General features: G+C 43.1%; 1 long non-coding RNA gene across 1 annotated transcript in view; it reads right to left on the bottom strand.

The window, feature by feature from the left end:
• LOC144307672 (uncharacterized) overlaps positions 1-22,497 on the bottom strand; it is a 170,225-nt gene that overhangs the window by 142,247 nt on the left and 5,481 nt on the right. The window contains exon 2 of the long non-coding RNA XR_013374443.1: positions 6,595-6,679. This is a non-coding gene — a long non-coding RNA (uncharacterized LOC144307672). The remainder of the gene's footprint in view (positions 1-6,594; positions 6,680-22,497) is intronic.

Genomic DNA, 22,497 nt, shown 5'->3' with positions numbered 1-22,497 from the left:
AAATATTTGTATCTGAGTAAATGCATGAGGATGTAGATACATGTGTATATTATTGAAATGCATGTTGAGTAAATATAGGAGCCTATGTATGTAAGTTAATGAATATCAAACATGTTTGGTGGGCAGGTTAATGTGTAGGTTTTTTGGTGTGAGTGAATGTGAGCATGTTTGCATGTGACTTGATGTGTGTTCATTTGTGTGGAAGTAATACTGTGTGTTAATGTGTAAGTCTGAGGGTGACAGGCACTGAGGGGGACACTTGACAGGATGAGCACTGGGTGTTATGCTATATGTTGGCAAATTGAACCCCAATAAAAAAATGTATAAGTTTGAATGAATGTGAATTTGTGAGTATATGTAGGTTTTTGCATGATTGTGTGAGTGAATATGATCCTGTCTGTATGTGAATATGTGTTCATATTCATATGTGTGTGTATTGGGGGTAAGTAAATGTGTTAATGCATGTGTGTATGTTTATGAGCATGTCAGCTACATGACTGTAAACTTATTCATGCATGTGTAATTGTGTGAGTGCATGTGAGCATGTCTGTGTGTGTGAATGTGGGTGAATGTTGGGAGTAAGTGTGTGTAACTGTGTCCATGTGTGAGTAAATGTATGAGAATGTGTGTATGTATGAATGTGAGTGAAAATGGCAGTGTGCTATTATGAGTGAGATACTGTGTGAACATATTTGTGTATCTAGAAAAGTTAGTTTGTGAGTGAATGAACATACTCATGTACATGAACATATGTGAATGAAAGTGTGAACATGTTCATGTTTTGAACATGTTAATATGCAAGTTTGAGTGAAAGTTTGTTTCTGTATGAATGAATGATTTTTTTGTTCATGTCTATGAGTGAATTTGTGAGCATGTGCATGAATGTGAGCATGTTCGTGTGTGAGTTCATACATGAGCAAGTTGGCATGTGTTTGTATGTTAATGTATGAGTATTTTTCCTGTCTGTAATTGAATGCATAAGCAAGTTCATGTACATGAGCATGAAAATGTACAATTTTAACTGAAGTTGTAAGTGTATGAGTGTGTCTACCTGTGTGAGTTAATTTTTGCGCAAGTTCATGTGAGTGAATGTATGAATATGTTTGTGATCATGTTAATGTCTTAGTGTATGCATGAATGTGAGCATTTTATGTGAGAATGTGTGTACATTTATAGGAATATTTTCCTTTGTATAGTAAATTCATGAGGTTTTTGTATGACTATGTGAATAGTGTGAATATGCTCATTAAGCAAATGTGTGAACATGGGTACACATGTAAGCAAACACGTAACTATATATGTCACTGTATTATAATGTGTTAATGTGCATGCTGATTTGGGTTAATGTATATGACTAAATATGGGACTGCATTCACATGTGAATATATAAACACACATGAGTAAATATAGAAGCAAGTCTGTGTGTTGGAACATGTGCGTGTCAGTGAAAATGTTAACATTTACATACATGTATGAGAATATCCTGTGATTGTAATGATTGTATCTATATGTGAGTTCATGTGGCAATGTGCTCAGAAATGTGACTAAATGCATGAGTATGTCCATATGGGAGTGATTAATAATATTTGTATGACTGTCCACATGCAAGTGTGAATGAATATATAATTTTATGTGTTTGTGTTTAAAGAATGTATCAGTGTGTTCCTGTGTCTGTGAGGGAATATCAGAGCATGAGTGTGTGCACATTTGTGTGCAAGTGTCTGTGTTTGTGTTATGTCATTGTGTCTGAGTGTGAGCATATTCTTGTGTGTGACTGAATAAACATGCTTATTCATATAAGTATGTATGAATATGTGAACTTTTTCATGTGTGAACTTGTTCATATATGATTTGTGAATATAGACATGTGTGACCACATTTGTTTCAGTGAACATAAAGTCTGTCCAACTGTGTGAGCATTTTCGTGTGAGTGACTGTGAGTGTATGAGTCTGTGTGTAAATGTACTAGCATGATCATATGTGAGAAACATGTGAGCATGTTAATGTGAAAATGTAAGAGCATTGCACAAGTGTGCATCAACGAATGTGTAAACACATGAGTATGTTCGTGTGAGTGAGTAAGAATGCCTGTGTGTGTTATTTTAATGTGCAAGCGTAACTGGATGTATCAGCCTATGTTTGAGTAGGTTCCTTCCTCCTGGAGCTTTTTTTTAGTTCCCTATTTTCACTGGTGGGATTCAAATATGATCATGGATTTAAAAGTATACAGTGAATGGTAAGGTGCCGTGCATGAATAAATTTTTCTTCTCTATTGGCACAAAGCTGCCTATAACTAGCTCTATAGCAATGCCACATTATGCTCTATGCATTACATCACACTGCTGCTATGGAAATATGCACAACCATTGTGATTCAGCCTGCTGGCTTCACTGTAGGCTGATGGCCCAGAAGCTGAGCAGAAAAGAGAGAAATGTGTTACTCCAAGCCCTGTGCTTCCAAAAGCAAAGTGCTATTGGAAATAATTGTCTGGATGACAATGGAGAAGTAAATGGGCCTCTGAGATGAGGTACGGCCCAGACTCTAGCATTTAAGGCTATTGTGAACAAGTCTCAGCAAAGTGCTGTGTAGTAACAGGGGTTTATATAGATGCAGATTTTTTATCACAGCCTTTCAGGCCCTCCCCCCAACACCCCCAAGTGCCTTTGGAGGATGGAAGCAGCATTATGCATTTAATGAAGTGAACAGGGCCAGGCAGCCAGGGCCCCTCAGTAATCCCAGGGTCATACAACTCATTCTATTCAGTGCCATGTAGGCAATTCTATCCCTTCTGGTGGGATTCTGGTGGCAATTCTATCCCTTCTGGAGACCCTAAAAGGCCAGCATAGAGCTTTATCCAAGGGCTCCCAGCTAAAAGAGCAAGGGGGAGCTGAAATGCAGTCCACATTTACCTTACCAAGCCATGTGCCCTGGCACAGAGCATCAGTCCAGAAAAATGAAAACTTTTTCTACTTCAACTACCCAAAAAGTCCACCTTATGTGCTAGCAGTGATCAGTACAGGAACTTAGCTAAAGTGTCCCCACATCTCTAAAAGGATCACTGAAAGAGAAGTGTTATGGACTACATATTTGTGTGCCCTCCAACATTCCTATGTTGAAGGCCTAACCCCCAACAGGATCGTATTTGGAAGTAGAGCCTGTAAGAGATCATTAGGCCTTAATGAGGCCATGAGGGTGGGCTTCCCATGATGGGAATTGTGCCTATAGAAGATGAAAAAGAAACATGAGAACTCTTTCTTCCTCCACCATGTACACACACAGCAAGAAGGCAGCAGTCTGCAAGGTAGGATGAAAGCTCTAACTCAGAACCAAATTAGCCAGCATCTTGATCTTGGATATCTCAAACTCCAAAAGTATAAGAAATGTCTTGTCGTTGCCACCCAGTCTACAGTATTTGTTATAGTAGCCAGAACTAAGACAGGGCATCCCCAGCTAAAGCGCCTCAAACCCATCTTCAGAGTGATGGCCTCAGCCCCATATCCCTTCACTGTCCTCCCTGATAAGCTCAGGGAGGCAAGAAAGGTGGCAGGTGTAACCACTCAAAGAACAGATGAACAAAGGAGTGATAATAAGGTCTCATTTGTACCTTCACTTCACAATATGGCGGTGCCCATGTCATGCCAGGAGCTGGGCTGTGTGAAGCCCTTAGGGAGCTGCTGTTCACAACACGTGGCTTCCAGTCTCTTGCTTGGAGGGAAGCAGCTTTGTTAGCTTTCCCTAGCGCCTGCTCCTCCTCCTCTTCTCAACGCTCCTTCCTTATTAAGGAAGTAACAAAGCTCCTATTTAAAACTAAGCATGTCCCAGTACTAACACCTCTGCTTATGGACTTGTGGAGAAAGACAAATGCATTAATCCCTGAAAATCTACCTCAATGCAGACGCAAAGAGAGATTTGACTCTGAGTCTATTGGGAGGTCTCATAGGGAGATCTAGGGATCCCTAAACACTGAAGCCCTCAGCCTAAATTCCTTGAAGCCTGGCTTGATAAGAGGAACAGGTGTGAGGGAAGGTGGCTCTCATGGGGGTAGGTGCTACTGCCTGGATCCTGCTTGCCACTGATGACCTCATGGACATGGAGATGGGCTTGGGCTCAACCTGCCTTTGAAGCAGGTGATGGTTTTGAATGGGTTTTAAGGGCTATTGATACATCAACTACTATTTATCACTGGGAAGCATTTTCCTTCTTATCCTCACTATTCTTCTGTACCCTCATCCCTCTTTGTTTCCATTCTAGTTTCTCTGCTCATCTCTGTCCAGTGTCAGCTTTCCTCTTGCTGTATCTTTCCTCCTTGGATTACATGCATTTCAAAATGTAATCTAGTATGTTCACTCCTTGATTCTGGGAGTCTTACTCTCTTCTAGAATCAAGATGTAAATATCTACCCAGGCCCTCTTTTCTTCCAGTGAAACACTCCCCTCAGCAACTTTAACCTTGCCTTGTAGGTACTTACAAACAGGCCATTAGCAGGTGTTCACCTTCCTCTTCTCCTGCTCCCCTGAGCTGAGCTCTCTCCCTAGAGCATGCTAAGGTCGCTGACCAGGTCAAGGGAGTCTATCTCCTTGGAGGAACACCTTGCGCCATCATGTTAGGCTTTGTTCTCTGCTTCCTCCATCCCTGCTGCCCACTCCATTGCATCTGAAGTTGCCTCATCTACTGGCCTCCCCACTCCCCACATACATATACAATAGCCGAAGGCCTAGGGCCTGCAGTGTCCCCTTCTGTCTAAAAAAGGTCTTGCATTGTTCTTGCACTTTCCCCCTTCATTTACTGTTTGACCAAATCAGGCAAGGATCCACCTTTTCTCCCATGCCCCAGGCCTGCATGCTGAGAAAGCTTAATATAACCCACCCCCTACCTCCCACCCCCACTGCCACTTAGGCATTGGGTGGTAAACAGATCAGAGTCTATTTGAAGGTGGGGTGCCTCGGAGATAATGCAGACTATCCACACCTGAAAATCCCCAGAGGTTGGCCCTGGATGCCTGCTGATATATAACTACCTTACCTTAAAACAGAAGAAGAATGTGCATGGTAAGAAATGCTCATTGGTTAGCTTTAGCTAAAATGCAAGAGAACAAGGAAAGAAAGAAATGTGGTAGCTACTCCCTGGACACCCACCACTGTTTGGTCCAGTTGATCCAAACATCGGTATCATGCAAGAGGGAGCTGGCTGTGCTCTAAAACCTGAATTCGCATATACCCAGCCCTCCTTCCCTCAAGAGTTTTGTCCTCCTCCCTAGGGAATCCACCTAGGAGAGGCACTGCTATCCTTATAGGGTAAAGTTGTTGAAAGAGCTTGCCTTCTGTCCTCTCCACTCCAGGTTCCAGGGAGCAATGGAGCTGAGGGTAATCAATCAAGTGACCCACCTCCAAAGTTCAGGGCCTATGGCAACGGCCTTGGTTTTCAAGGTAGCTCCCATGCCAAACATAGGAGCCCTACTAATCTATCTTTTAGGTGCCAAATCCTCACAATTATGGGTTCTTTAGGGTTGAGACAATGAGCACTCAAAAAAGCTCTAACTTATTTGCGCAAATGTGAACCCTTGGCATTAATCCTTTAGAATCGGCATCTAGTTCATACTCCTATAGAACCTCTATTGAATGTACCCTTTCTTTTGTCGGTCATTGGTTCAGGTTTCCTGGGTGTCCTCTGGGCCAGAGAACATTCCTCCTGTTCTGTGGATATGGGATAGGTTTTCTGTCACCACTCATGGGCTTCTTGGGAGTTTGTGCTTCAGCTTCATTGTGATTTCTCATCTATATTCTCAAGGTTTGAGTGCTAGACCAAAGAGTTTGAATTTTATGTGAAAGTTAAAGAAAGCCATCCAAAACTCCTACAGAAATCAGGCTAGATTCATAAAGATCATACTGACGATAGTGTGTTGAATGGAGAGGAGGGGCAAGCACTGGCATTGGGGAGACCAGAGGTTGGGAAGAAATTGTTGCAATAATTCAGCAGCAAGATTCCCAAGGCCTGATCTTGGGGGCCCATAATCTATGGAGAGATGAGATGTTTTTTAGAGGTAAAGCCAATAAAACTTGGTGAGAGTTGAAGGCTTAGGGGACAGAGAGACAAGCACTTGCAGCCTAGACAGGCAAAGCAGACTAGATAGAGAAGGTCATGTGCTCAGTTTTTAACAAACTGAGTAGGGTGAGTGCCCAGGGTGCAAAGAATGTGTGTTCAAGTGCCCTCCCCATAGAGCATGACAGAAAATTCCAGCTAGAAAAGCATAGGGCCCTATGGCCTACACACTTATTTCTGTGGGTAGTGCTCCTCTAGGTCACACTAGGGAATGCACCTCAGCTATGATACCCTCACTAGGAAGTGTGGAGAGAGCAGAAGGCCTTCTGTACATGAAGCCAGAGAAGTGGGAGGAACTCCAAGGTCAGAGCAAAAGGCTTGAAGATTGGCATCCCAAAAGTGCTCCACTGCAGGTCAAGAAAGTGGGATCTAGAGAGGCAGAAGTGTAGAGCCTGAAGGCATGCCACTGGTCAGCTTACTTGGTAGGACTGGTTTGCTGTACCTCAGCCCTAGTCAACCTAATGGACAAATCTCAATTGTGTATAAGTGGCTTACCTCCAAAATTTGGACTCAGATGAACATCCTATCGTGTCAGCATCCTGTCCCAAAACTTCTGAACCAACTTCATTTGTAGTTTTTGCTGAAACAGAGAAGTCACTGGTTATCAGTAAATGCCACATTGTTTATCAGACAACCAACAGCAGAGGTTGCCCCAGTTGCAAATTTTCCAGGGCCTTCCCCTTCTCCTGTACACATGCCAACATGTATAGTCCTATGTGTACACACCCTCTCTCCCACCCACCTCTCTTCCCACAGTGGGTTAGCCAGAAGTCACATAGCAATAAGGTGGACTTCTCCTTCTTCCCCTCAGCTTTTATTCACAAGGTGGGACACAAATACCCTCCAGTTCCATCCATGTCGAAGCAAATGGTGGGTATTTGTCGTTTCTAATGGCTGAGTAATATTCCATTGTATATATAGACCATATCTTCTTTATCCATTCATCTTTTGATGGACACTGAGGCTCCTTCCACAGTTTGGCTATTATGGACATTGCTGCTATAAACATCGGGGTGCAGGTGTCCCGACGTTTCATAACATCTGTATCTTTGGGGTAAATCCCCACAATCTTGCTCTTGTACACCTGTTTTTAGGGTATACAGCATATGACCTGAAGAACCTTTTGATTCCCACCAAACAAAGCCATTTCAGATTATTGGGCCTCAGGGCTGTCTTCTCATTCATTCTGGGCCTGGTATGTCTCTCACTAATCATGTGCATCCTGCCTGGAGATATCTTGGGTGAGTACGAGTAAGTACCTAGCTGTAGCCCTGCAGAAAACTGGAGTGATATTGATTTATAAGAAATATATATTTGATCATCTGAAAGACGATGACCAAATATATATTTCTTATATATATATCTTGTCTTCCTCCTCAGTTCCTGGCTCACAGATCCCAAAACTCTTGCAATTTCCTAAGTGTTGAGACTGATAGAGGTGTCTCTCATTATGTGAATGAGGTGACTTTGGGAAGTACCTAAAGACAGGGGCTATTTTTTTTCATTTTTTATTTTTTTCACATGTCATTTCTTAGTTTGCATATTTGTGTTTTTTTAATTTTTTATTGGAGTTCGATTTGCCAACATACACCATAACACCCAATGCTCATCCCGCCAAGTGCCCCCCCAGTGCCCATCACCCAGTCACCCCAACCCCTCAACCACCTCCCCTTCCACCACCCCTTGTTCATTTCCCAGAGTTAGGTAAGACACGGGCTATTTACCAGGAGAACCAACCATGTGATTAGAGGGCTGAAACTTCCAGTCCCACTCCCCTGACCTCTCCCCTGAGGGGAAAAAGGCTGGTGATTGAATCAACAGCCACTGGCCAATGATTCACACCTATACAATGAAGCTGCCATAAAACCCCAAAAGGACAGGGTTTGAGAGTTTCTGGGTTGGTGAGCATGTGGAGATTTGGAGAGAGTAGAGTGCATGCAGAGGGCGTGGAATCTTTGCTACCCTTTCCCCATGCATCTCTTTCCTTTAGCTGTTCCTGAGTTATATCCTTTTATATCTAGTAAGTAAAATGTTTCTCTGAGTTCTGTGAACCTCTCTAGCAAATGAATCAAACCCTAGGAGATGGCAGTGGTAATGTCTCCATTATAGGCAATCAGTTAGGAGTGCAGGTAACAACCTGGACTTGCAACTGGCACCTGGTGTGGAGGGAGGGCAGTCTTGTGGGACTGAACACTTCACTTCAGTAATCTCATGCAGTATCCAGGTAGACTGGTGTCAGAATTGAGTTGAACTCTCAGACACCCTGCTGGCATCCAAGAATTGCCTGTTAAAATGGTGGGGGTAGGGAGGAACCATCCTGGATGTTGGGATTGGGCCCAAGAACCTTATTTACCTGGCCTTTCCAAAGGGTTCTGAGATGTTCACCCAAGGCACCTGAGACCTTCAATGAGGCCATTTCTCTCTCCCCCCAAAAGGGGCTTGAGAAAGAGAATAGGCCCTGAGCATCACTATGACACGGGATCCTTCACATGTTGGCCAAGGAACATCAGTGCCTACAAATATGTGGGGGGGTGTTGAGGGGGTGGCTCACTAGCACACTCTGGTATATGAGATTGTGGACAATGCAGAGCTGCTGTCTGGAAACTTGCCTGAATACCATTTCTTCCCCATGGTTACATGTTCATTTCTGGTTTGCCATTTAAAACCTTATTCCAGATTATCTTCAGTCACAAAATTACATTTTGCAATATTCCAAAGTATGTGCATGAATTCTTCCTGAATTGAAGCAATGTATTCCCACCTGTTTCTTTTTTAAAAAAGATTTTATTTATTTATTCATGAGAGACACAGAGAGAGAGAAGCAGAGACACAGGCAGAGGGAGAAGCAGGCTCCATGCAGGGAGCCCAATGTGGGACTCGATCTCGGGTGTCCAGGATCAGGACCTGGGCCGAAGGCAGGCGCCAAACCACTGAGCCACCCGGGCTACCCTTCCAACCTGTTTCTAATTATATGTTACCCATGTGCCAGTGCTCAGGGTCTTGTGACTACAACAAATACATATTTCTGTATGGTCTGCATGCAATAGTTGACTATTTAACAACTCTTCAGACCTAAACTTAAATCAAACAGACAAAACACCTGTATCTTCAAAAGTTTCACAAGAGTAAGTACAAAACTATACCCATCTCAGGCCACATGAATGTACTTCCATAGATTACACCCTCTGGGCTCCAATGAAGCAGAGTCAATAATTTCCACTGCTAGCATTAAATAGGGTCCCCAGGCTTTCAATACAGACACACACACACACACACACACACGCACAACTGAAAGTAGGCTAAAATCTGTACTCAAATAGGTATTTCTCACATCTATGTTTTGTGTCTTGCCCATTGCTCTAAACCCCTATTTTTATCACTTCCTATTCACCCCATTAAGGAAGAAGGATTATTTCCTATGTTGTGAGGATGGCCAAACACACAACACCTGACACCGGACAAACACAATGACAACAACGTATCAGTCACATATACTCACAGCCTGAGAAAGGAGGACACAACACACCAGAGAAGCACTCTCAAGTTACACTCAGGAACAGATTGAACAACCAGAGTCTGTAGGAGGTGGCCTTTGTAGTGTTGAGGACAGAGTACCTCTGGTTCCCAGGGGAGGATGTTATTGGCTTATTTGAATAAATCCACAGCTGGCAGGGAACAGAAAGCCTCTAGCTAGAGATAACCAGGAACTACACCTGGTCTGTTTAGTAAGGAGGGTTGTTTGGCTAAGAAACCTTGTCCGCAGGCACAGAATAGGGAGGAGAAGTTGTGGTTAGACCATTTGAGGTTCTTCTAATTTTATCAGATGTCAAAACAACATATAACATTAATTTTAGGGATCCCTGGGTGGCGCAGTGGTTTGGCGCCTGCCTTTGGCCCAGGGTGTGATCCTGGAGACCCGGGATCGAATCCCACGTCGGGCTCCCGGTGCATGGAGCCTGCTTCTCCCTCTGCCTGTGTCTCTGCCTCTCTCTCTGTGTGTGACTATCATAAATAAATAAAAATTAAAAAAAAAACATCAATTTTAGTCCCTGTACCATAATTGACCTCTTGATGCCTTCACATCAGTTTAAACCTTGATGCTAACTGAGACTTTCAGGGAGTAGTGATGCCTCCATAAGAAATGGAATAGGCAACCCCCAAAAGGAAGAGCGCCACATGGTGAGGTGGTCATCGAAAAACATGAACTTTAAGGTGCCCTCCTTCATGGCTAATAAAGGCAACTGTGTGGCACTGGTGTAGTGAGTCCTTAGGGAACATGAATTTAGGCTAATCAATGCTTATAATAATGCCTGTAACAATGCCTGTAGAGGGGGGCTATTTACCACTTTTGTAACTTAAGTAGGAGTTCTTTGAGGAGCCAATGACATCCATCAATTAAACAAACAGCTTGGGGCCAGCAGGGGAGTTCTGAGTTCCATTTACCACCTTTTTCAAGAGCCCCACATTGTGTATTCTGAGAATTAAAATGAGTGCTTTGGTCATAACAATAAGATCTTGGACTCCAAAGGGCATAAGGAGCTTCCTGTTTGAAGCCCTTACACTGTGACCTTAATACAGTTGATCCTCATTATTTGCAGGTTCTATATCTGCAAATTTTTCTACCTGCTAAAACGTATTTGTAACCACAAAATCAATGCTAAGCTTATTTTGTGATTATTTACAAACATGTACAGTGCAGTATGGCAAAAAAAAAAAAAAATGAGTCATCCAACCCACAAGTTCTCAGCTAGGTTTAGACAAAGCTGCATTCCAGCTTCTCACTGCACCTCTCATACAGTAAACAAGTGACCTTTGAACAGTACGTTTAGCACCATGTTGTTCACAGGTGTGCTTTGTGTTAGGGATTTCACTATTTAAATTGGCCCCCAAGTGTAATGCTGACCTACTGTCGAGTTTTTCTGAGCACAAGAAGGCTGCAATGTGCCTAATGGCAAGAAATACACAGTTTAGGCAGGAATTATAGTGCTCTTATCAGTGAGTTCAATGTAAATATCAACAATATATTAAATATCAATGTAAATGAATCAACAGAAGATACAAAATAAGATGTCTTTAAACAGAAACACATGTAAAACAAGTTTACGTTTGACTAGTTGATGAAAATGCTGTTGTGACCAGAGGCTCATAGGAACCTAACTCTCTATTTCGCCTAGGAGCAACCGTCTCCTCTTCACTAATTCTGTGTTCATGTCGACTTTTACAGGACATAGAATAACAAAGAATTGACTGTGTATATAGAGACATCTGTTATCCTGTGAATTAGAGCTAGGGCTGTCATAACTAAATATCACAGACTAGGTGGCTTAAACTATAGAAATTTATTTTCCTCACAATTCTATAGACTAGAAATCCAATATCAAGAGGCCAGCAGAGGAGGGACAAGATGGCGGAAGAGTAGGGTCTCCAAATCACCTGTCCCCACCAAATTACCTAGATAACCTTCAAAACACCCTAAAAATCTATGAATTCGGCCTGAGATTTAAAGAGAGAACAGCTGGAATGCTACAGTGAGAAGAGTTCACGCTTCTATCAAGGTAGGAAGACGAGGAAAAAAGAAATAAAGAAACAAAAGGCATCCAAGGGGGAGGGGCCCCGCGAGGAGCTGGGCTAAGGCCGGGGCGAGTGTCCCCAGGACAGGAGAGCCCCGTCCCGGAGAAGCAGGAGCTGCACCAATCTTCCCGGGCAGAAAGGGGCTCCCAGGGAGTTGGAGCAGGACCCAGGAGGGAGGGGATGCCCTTGGGCTCCCTGGGACACTAACAGAGCAGCTGTGCCCCGGGGAGAGTGCACGGAGCTCCCTAAAGGGCTGCAGCGTGCACACTCATTGGCCCGGGAGCAGTTCCGAGGGGCTTGGGCAGCGGTTCCGCAGAGAGGGGGCTGCGTGTCCTGGAAGCAGTTTGGAGGTGGCTCCGGCAGAGGAAGAGGCTCCATGCAGAGGGAGCTGCGCGGCTCTGGGAGCAGCTTGGAGGGGCTCAGGGGGCGGCTCCGGAGAGGCGGCTGTGCAGCGGGGAGCGCGAATCCAACAGGGCAGGCCCCGGAGCACAGGGCGCCCAGACACAGCCCAGGATCTGGCCTCCCCTGGGACAGGCAGAGGCCAGGAGGGCCCAGGACAGCAAGGACGCTCCTGCCCCAAGCTGAGCAGATCACCAGCCCGCCCCGGAGCCTCCAGGCCCTGCAGACAGAGAGCTCCGTATTTACTGCGGGGGCTGAATCCAGGGCTGGAAAGCTGGCCGCAGCCACTGTGCTTGTTCCTCCTGGGGCCTCACGGGGTAAACAACCCCCACTGAGCCCTGCACCAGGCAGGGGGCAGAGCAGCTCCCCCAAGTGCTCATACCTGAAAATCAGCACAACAGGCCCCTCCTCCAGAAGACCAGCAAGACGGACAAATTACAGGGGAAGTCAAGGGAATTAAAGTATACAGAAACAGAAGATACTCCCCCGTGGGTTTTTTTTTTTTTCATTTTGATTTCTGTTTGCTTCCCCCACCCTTTTTATTTCCTTTCTTTCTTTTTCTTTTTCTTCTCTTTTTTTCTTTTTTTCTTCCTTTTTTCTTTTTCTCTTTCCTTCTTTCTCTCCTCTCTTTTTCTCCTTTTCCCAATACAACTTGTTTTTGGCCACTCTGCACTGAGCAAAATGACTAGAAGGAAAACCTCACCTCAAAATAAAGAATCAGAAACAGTCCTCTCTCCCACAGAGTTACAAAATCTGGATTACAATTCAATGTCAGAAAGCCAATTCAGAAGCACTAGTATACAGCTACTGGTGGCTCTAGAAAAAAGCATAAAGGACTCAAGAGACTTCATGACTGCAGAATTTAGATCTAATCAGGGAGAAATTAAAAATCAATTGAATGAGATGCAATCCAAACTAGAAGTCCTAAAGACGAGGGTTAACGAGGTGGAAGAACGAGTGAGTGACATAGAAGACAAGTGGATGGCAAAGAGGGAAACTGAGGAGAAAAGAGACAAACAATTAAAAGACCATGAAGATAGATTAAGGGAAATAAACGACAGCCTGAGGAAGAAAAACCTACGTTTAATTGGGTTTCCCGAGGGCCCCAAAAGGGCCAGAGGGCCAGAATATTTATTTGAACAAATAATAGCTGAAAACTTTCCTAATCTGGGAAGGGAAACAGGCATTCAGATCCAGGAAATAGAGAGATCCCCCCCTAAAATGAATAAAAACCGTTCAACACCTCAACATTTAATAGTTAAGCTTGCAAATGCCAAAGATAAAGAGAAGATCCTTAAAGCAGCAAGAGACAAGAAATCCCTGACTTTATGGGGAGGAGTATTAGGGTAACAGCAGACCTCTCCACAGAGACCTGGCAGGATATATTCAGGGTCCTAAATGAGAAGAACATGCAACCAAGAATATTTTATCCAGCAAGGCTCTCATTCAAAATGGAAGGAGAGATAAAGAGCTTCCAAGACAGGCAGGAACTGAAAGAATATGTGACCTCCAAACCAGCTCTGCAAGAAATTTTAAGGGAGACTCTTAAAATTCCCCTTTAAGAAGTTCAGTGGAACAATCCACAAAAACAAGGACTGAATAGATATGATGATGACACTAAACTCATATCTCTCAATAGTAACTCTGAATGTGAACGGGCTTAATGACCCCAGCAAAAGGCACGCAGGGTGTCAGACTGGATAAAAAAAGCAGGACCCATCTAATTGCTGTCTACAAGAGACTCATTTTAGACAGAAGGACACCTACAGCCTGAAAATACAAGGTTGGAGAACCATTTACCATTCAAATGATCCTCAAAAGAAAGCAGGGGTAACCATCCTTATATCAAATAAACTAACATTTACCCCGAAGACTGTAGTGAGAGATGAAGAGGGACACTATATCATACTTAAAGGATCTATCCAACAAGAGGACTTAACAATCCTGAATATATATGCCCCGAATGTGGGAGCTGCCAAATATATAAATCAATTAATAACCAAAGTGAAGAAATAATTAGATAATAATACACTTATACTTGGTGACTTCAATCTAGTGCTTTCTACACTTGATAGGTCTTCTAAGCACAACATCTCCAAAGAAACAAGAGGTTTAAATGATACACTGGACCAGATGGATTTCACAGATATCTACAGAACTTTACATCCAAAGGCAACTGAATACACATTCTTCTCCAGTGCACATGGAACTTTCTCCAGAATAGACCACATACTGGGTCACAAATCGGGTCTGAACCGATACCAAAAGATTGGGATCGTCCCCTGCATATTCTCAGACCATAATGCCTTGAAATTAGAACGAAATCACAACAAGAACTTTGGAAGGACCTCAAACACGTGGAGGTTACAGACCATCCTGCTAAAAGATGAAAGGGTCAACCAGGAAATTAAGGAAGAATTAAAAAGATTCATGGAAACTAATGAGAATGAAGATACAACCATTCAAAATCCTTGGGAAGCAGCAAAAGCAGTCCTGAGGGGGAAATAAATCGCAATACAAGCATCCATTCAAAAACTGGAAAGAACTTAAATACAAAAGCTAACCTTACACCTAAAGGAGCTAGAGAAAAAACAGCAAATAGATTCTCCACCCAGCAGAAGAAGAGAGTGACTAAAGATTCGAGCAGAACTCAACGAAATCGAGACCAGAAGAACTGTGGAACAGATCAACAGAACCAGGAGTTGGTTCTTTGAAAGAATTAATAAGATAGATAAACCATTAGCCAGCCTTATTAAAAAGAAGAGAGAGAAGACTCAAATTAATAAAATCATGAATGAGAAAGGAGAGATCACTACCAACACCAAAGAAATACAAACGATTTTAAAAACATATTATGAACAGCTATACGCCAATAAATTAGGCAATCTAGAAGAAATGGACGCATTCCTGGAAAGCCACAAACCACCAAAACTGGAACAGAAAGAAATAGAAAACCTAAACAGGCCAATAACCAGGGAGGAAATTGAAGCAGTCATCAAAAACCTCCCATCCAAGACACAAAAGTCCAGGGCCAGATGGCTTCCGAGGGGAATTCGATCAAACGTTTAAAGAAGAAATCATACCTATTCTCCTAAAGCTGATTGGAAAGATAGAAAGAGATGGAGTCCTTCCAAATTCATTCTATGAGGCAGCATCACCTTAATTCCAAAACCAGACAAAGACCCCACCAAAAAGGAGAATTACAGACCAATACCCCTGATGAACATGGATGCAGAAATTCTCAACAAGATACTAGCTAATAGGATCCAACAACACATTAAGAAAATTATTCACCATGACCAAGTAGGATTTATCCCCGGGACTCAAGGCTGGTTCAACACTCGTAAAACACTCAGTGTGATTCATCATATCAGCAAGAGAAAAACCAAGAACCATATGATCCTCTCATTAGATGCAGAGAAAGCATTTGACAAAATACAGCATACATTCGTGATCAAAACTCTTCAGAATGTAGGGATAGAGGGAACATTCCTCAACATCTTAAAAGTCATCGATGAAAAGCCCACAGGAAATATCATTCTCAATGGGGAAGCCCTAGGAGCCTTTCCCCTAAGATCAGGAACAAGACAGGGATGTCCACTCTTACCACTGCTATTCAACATAGTCCTGGAAGTCCTAGCCTCAGCAATCAGACAACAAAAAGACATTAAAGGCATTCAAATTGGCAAAGAAGAAGTCAAACTCTCCCTCTTCGCCGATGACATGATACTCTACATAGAAAACCCAAAAGCCTCCACCCCAAGATTGCTGGAACTCATACAGCAATTTGGTAGCGTGGCAGGATACTAAATCAATGCCCAGAAATCAGTGGCATTTCTCTACACTAATAAGGAGACTGAAGAAAGAGAAATTAAGGAGTCAATCCCATTTACAATTGCACCCAAAAGCATAAGATACCTAGGAATAAACCTAACCAAAGAGGTCAAGGATCTATACCCTAAAAACCATAGAACACTTCTGAAAGAGATTGAGGAAGACACAAAGAGATGGAAAAATATTCCATGCTCATGGATTGGCAGAATTAATATTGTGAAAATGTCAATGTTACCCAGGGCAATTTACACGTTTAATGCAATCCCTATCAAAATACCATGGACTGGGGATCCCTGGGTGGCGCAGCGGTTTGGCACCTGCCTTTGGCCCAGGGCGCGATCCTGGAGACCCGGGATCGAATCCCACATCGGGCTCCCGGTGCATGGAGCCTGCTTCTCCCTCTGCCTGTGTCTCTGCCTCTCTCTCTCTCTGTGACTAGCATAAATAAATAAAAATTAAAAAAAATACCATGGACTTTCTTCAGAGAGTTAGAACAAATCATTTTAAGATTTGTGTTGAATCAGAAAAGACCCCGAATAGCCAGGGGAATTTTATAAAAGAAAACCATAGCTGGGGGCATCACAATGCCAGATTTCAGGTTGTACTACAAAGCTGTGGTCATCAAGACAGTGTGGTATTGGCACAAAAACAGACACATAGATCAATGGAACAGAATAGAGAACCCAGAAGTGGACCCTCAACTATATGGTCAACTAATATTCAATAAAGGAGGAAAGACTATCCATTGGAATAAAGACAGTCTCTTCAATAAATGGTGCTGGGAAAATTGGACATCCACATGCAGAAGAATGAAACTAGACCACTCTCTTTCACCATACACAAAGATAAACTCAAAGTGGATGAAAAATCTAAATGTGAGACAAGATTCCATCAAAATCCTAGAGAAGAACACAGGCAACACACTTTTTGAACTCGGCCACAGTAACTTCTTGCAAGATACATCCAGGAAGGCAAAAGAAACAAAAGTAAAAATGAACTATTGGGACTTCATCAAGATAAGAAGCCTTTGCACAGCAAAGGATACAGTCAACAAAACTAAAAGACAACCTACAGAATGGGAGAAGATATTTGCAAATGACATATCAGATAAAGGGCTAGTTTCCAAGATCTGTAAAGAACTTACCAAACTCAACACCAAAGAAACAAACAATCCAATCATGAAATGGGCAAAAGACTTGAAGAGAGAGAAGACATAGACATGGCCAACATGCACATGAGAAAATGCTCTGCATCACTTGCCATCAGGGAAATACAAATCAAAACCACAATGAGATACCACCTCACACCAGTGAGAATGGGGAAAATTAACAAGGCAGGAAACCACAAATGTTGGAGAGGATGTGGAGAACAGGGAACCCTCTTACACTGTGGGTGGGAATGTGAACTGGTGCAGCCACTCTGAAAACTGTGTGGAGGTTCCTCAAATAGTTAAAAATAGACCTGCCCTACAACCAGCACTGTTGGGGATTACCCCAAAGATACAGATGCAATGAAACGCCAGGACACCTGTACCCTGATGTTTATAGCAGCAATGTCCACAATAGCCAAACTGTGGAAGGAGCCTCGGTGTCCATCGAAAGATGAATGGATAAAGAAGATGTGGTTTATGTATACAATGGAATATTAGTCAGCCATTAGAAATGTCAAATACCCACCATTTGCTTCAACGTGGATGGATCTGGAGGGTATTATGCTCTGTGAAGTAAGTCAATCGGAGAAGGACAAACATTATATGTTCTCATTCATTTGGGGAATATAAATAATAGTGAAAGGGAATAGAAGGGAAGGGAGAAGAAATGTGTGGGAAATATCAGAAAGGGAGACAGAACATGAAAGACTCCTAACTCTGGGAAACGAACTAGGGGTGGTGGTGAATGGGTGACGGGCACTGAGGGGAGCACTGGACGGGATGAGCACTGGGTGTTATTCTGTATGTTGGTAAATTGAACACCAATAAAAAATAAATTTATTAAAAAAAAGAAACCCATTTACTCACTAAATAACCATTTACTATAAAAGGGTATGATTCAGGAACAGCCAGATTGAAGGGATGCATGGGGCAAAGTATGTGGGAAGGGGTGGGGAGCTTCCAAGAAGATCTTTGTAGGCATGCCATTCTGCCAAAATCACATGTTCACCAACTCAGAAGCTCTCCAAACCCTAATTTCTGTTCTTCATAGAGGCTTCACTACATTGGCATAATTGGTTAAATCATTTGGCACTGGCTATTGATTCAACCTCCAGCCAGCCCCTCTTTCCTTTTTTGGAGGTCTGGTGGGAGACTGGAAGTTCCAGCCCTCTAACCTTAACCTGATTGGTCCTTGGGGCAAGTACTCCCTATCCTTAGGTTACCTAAGGGCTTTCCAAAAGTCAACTAATTAACATAACAAAAGATAATATTAAAGCCTTTACCATAAGAAATTCCAAGGGTTTTAGGTGCTGTGAGCCAGAACCCATGGACAAAGACCAAGTATCTATGAGAAATACATTTTGATCATCTGAAAGACCAAACACCTATTTCTTACCAATCACAATATCACACTCACCTGTACTCAGGTATGTTGCACTATTTTTTTCTCTTTCATTCTTTTGTCTTTTCACTGGATATACTCTGTTCTAGAGTGTTCCTCTCTACTCTGCTCAGATTTATAAATTTCTTCAGCCAGAATCAGAATCATTAGGGTTAGGGCCATCATTTATATGATGACCATTGTTTTAATAGCCTCTTCACCCCATTGATGAGGGAGGAAGTCCCACCCTAGAGTTATAGGGATGGCTAAATACATCATTCAACTCCTATGTCAACAGTTGCTTTGTTGACACCAGATCGGGGTTTTGTATTGGGAGAACAGTTTAATATTAAATGCTTTAGCTCCTTTTCTCACCAATTCATGGGCCATAAGCCACCATGGATGTGCACTTCAATAGTCTTGGTTGTCAGGAAAGAGTACAGGCAGCAAGGGAAGCAACAATATAGGAAATACACAAGCTCCACACCCTTTCCCCAGCAGTGACTATTAAGGCACCCAGGGGTGTCATGCTTGATTAGTTCTCTGTGTGGTAGGAGCCCCCTTCCTATCTGCAAATATAATAAAGGGCCATCCCAGAGTTATGCAATCACAATGACCACATGGCTCGCTGGCCCAAGTAACCAGTAGTGGTCACCAGTTTAGAAGAAGTGGTCACTGCCTAATAAGCCACTAACCCAACCACTAGTATGAAAGACTCAAGTGCAGATGCTGTGTTATTGCCACTTTTATAGGTGGGAGCCTCAGAGATCCTCAGGCACACACAGCCCAAACTCAAAGACACTTCACACTGAGATCCGGTCAGTTAACTACAATTCTTATCCCAAGGAGAGAGTGTTTTAGGGAAGAAGAAATGGCAACACTCAACAAAACAACACAGTGCCACCAAGGCCAGAGCACAAGCCCACCAGCAATTGGTGGTCCCATCTCAGGCAGCCTTCACTGTATCACAGAACAATTAGTCAAGGAGTAGTGAGTAAAAGCTGACCAGCTCCCCCTTGATTGTGGTTGGATCATCATGTGTGTGATGACAATTGTTTTAATCACCTCCTCTTCACCCCTTTGATGAGTGAGGAAGTCCCACCCTAGAGTTATGGGGATGGCTAAACACATACCACCCAACTCTAGAAAGAAAAGATCAACAGTCACGTACATTCACAGTCTAAAAGAAGAGGACACTGCATACCATGCAGGACACGTGAGGGCTGTGCTCGGAAATAACATTATAAGAAGGCTTTGTAGTAAGAGGGTGAGGTACCCCCTGCTTCTTGAGAGAGCATGTGATTGGCTTCTTTGAATTACTGTGCAGATGACAGGGAACTGAAACCACTACTCAGGGATGATACAAAGGAACACTTCTAGTCCATTTGATAAGGAGGGTTCTTTGGCTAGGGGACCCTATCTGGTGAGGGAGGAAGCAAAGTATGAAAAGGAACTTGTGACTAGCTCATTCAAGGTCCTCTTGATTTTACAAGATGTCAGTGCAGCACAAAAGAGTAATTTTAGCCTTCACCTCTGTGAAAATAAAGGAAACCGCACTGCAAATTTAGACAGGGAGCCCCAAAAGGAGATCTCTCAAGTACATACCTCTCATTGCAGCCTATATAACAGGGGTAGAAGGAAAATAATTATTTTGACAAGGGAGGACACTTTTCACATAGGAATTTATCTCCTGCCTTTAAGAATAGGAAGATCTCTCCCTGTCCCAGCAATAAACCACTACCACCACCTGCAGCCAATGAGAACCTCCCACCTCAAACTCTTATTCTTCTCCACTAAACTTTTTTTTCAGAACCCTCCCCAATTTCCTCCTAACACCTAATAAATGCTGACCTTTCTTTTGTCTCTTCATATTTGCCTGTGGCTTGCCATAGCTTGTTTGTCCCAAATCTCAATTCCTCTGCTATTCCCAATAAACTCACTCTTTTTTTAAAGATTTATTTATTTATTCATGAGAGACAGAGAGAGAGAGAGAGAGAGGCCGAGACATAGGCAGAGGGAGAAGCAGGCTCCCTGTAGGGAGCCTCATGTGGAACTCAATCCCAGGACTCCAGGATCACAACCTGAGTCACCCAAGTGTCCCCAATAAACTCATTCTTTTCCTTAAATAAAATTGCTCTTTGCTGTTTAAAGTTGATATTACTTGGTGTTCAGAAGTGGGATCCTAAGGAAGCAAACCTTGGAAGATAACAGCTCAGAATCAAGCAAGGTAGCCACACAGAGTCCTTGGTGCTTGGCAAGTCTCCATCTACTTCTGGTTCAGGAAGTCTCTTGGATTTTGAGCTCCCTCCTTTGGGATGAACTCATTGCCTTTACTCAGAATCTATTTAGAGGCTCCATCCTTTCTGATGAGTCCTCACTTGTTTTTTCCAAATCTCTGATTTTGAATAATAGGATCCCAATCTTCTAAACCTTCTCAAGAGGGTCCTTCTTCTGGGATTCTGGCTGGTTTTATATTTAAAACTATGATTCCCTCCTCATGCACATTTGTTTACTACCTGGACCAACTTAACCAAAATTAATTTAGAACTTCAATGGCCATTATAGGGAATTTCTGACCTCCCCCAAACTTGTTTTTCTCAGATCCAAATTAGAAAACTGTGAACTGGGGGTGCTAGCTCCCTGTTTAACCTCCAACTCTTGATTTTTGGCTCAGGTCATGATCTCAGGGTCATGAGATTGATCCCAGCTTGCATAAGATTCTCTCCCTTAGAAGACATGTGTGGGAAATATCAGAAAGGGAGACAGAACATAAAGACTCCAAACTCTGGGAAACAAACTAGGGGTGGTGGAAGGGGAGGAGGGCGGGGGGTGGGGGTGAATGGGTGACAGGCACTGAGGGGGGCACTTGATGGGATGAGCACTGGGTGTTATTCTGTATGTTGGTAAATTGAACACCAATAAAAAAATTTATTATTAAAAAAAAATTCTCTCCCTTTCCCTCTGCCACTTCCCCCCACAAGTGTGCTCTCTTAAAAAAAAAAACGTGAGACTAAAATTAATTAGACTACTTGGTAAGGAGGGCACTTGTCATGATGAGCACAGGGTGACATATGGAAGTGCTGAATCACTATATTGTACATCTGAAACTAATATAATGCTAATATAATGCTGTTTAGGGTTTTTGGGTTTCTTTAAGATTTTATTTATTTATTCCTGAGAGACACAGGGAGAAGCTCTGACGTGGGACTCCATCCCCGGACCAGGATCATGCCATGAACCAAAGGCAGATGCTCAACTACTGAGCCACCCAAGGGTCCCTATGATGCTGTTTGTTAACTAACTGGAATTAAAACAAAAACTAAAAAGAAATAGACTACATGGGATGCCTATTTTAATTGGTACCTGGAGGCTGCCAAATATGTACAGGACTCAAAAATCGCCTCTTTACAAAGTACCGTTTCCAAATTAACTGAGATAAAAAACAAAACAAAACAACAACAACAAAAAACAAGAGGCAAAAAAAGCTTCTGAGGCCTGTTCCTCCTCTCCTCTGTCCTCTTTGTCTCAGGTGCTCTCTTGCTCTTGTCCCCCTCCTTCTTGGTCTATGGGCAAGCCACACCTATTTTATACTAAGCCCCCTGCCCCACCTTCTTCCTCTTTCCCTCCCAGACTGGCTCTACCTTCTTTAATACTCTCCCTTCCTCATTCTAATCCTCACTAAACTTCCTTTTTTGAATCTCTCCCTGTTTCCTCCTCTCCCAAAACTATTAAAACCTGCCCTTTACAAGTAAAGCCCTCAAGGATCCAAATTCTACACCCCTGGACCACCTGGAGGCTCAGTCAGTTAAGTGTCTGCCTTTGGCTCAGGTCATGATCTCAGGGTCCTGGGATTTAGCCCAGCATCCAGCTTCCTGCTCAACAGGGAGTCTGCTTCTCCCTCTCCCTCTCCTCACCTCCACTTGTGTGTGCTTCTTTCTCTCTCAAATAAAATCTTTTAAAAAAAATTCTAGGCCAGCCCGGGTGGCTCGGCGGTTTAGCGCCGCCTTCAGCCCAGGGCCTGATCCTGGAGACCTTAGATCGAGTCCCATGTCAGGTTTCCTGC

This window comes from Canis aureus, chromosome X, assembly GCF_053574225.1.
Source record: "Canis aureus isolate CA01 chromosome X, VMU_Caureus_v.1.0, whole genome shotgun sequence".
In the NCBI taxonomy this organism is placed as follows: Eukaryota; Metazoa; Chordata; class Mammalia; order Carnivora; family Canidae; genus Canis; species Canis aureus.
This window is presented reverse-complemented; position numbering and strand designations above follow the sequence as displayed.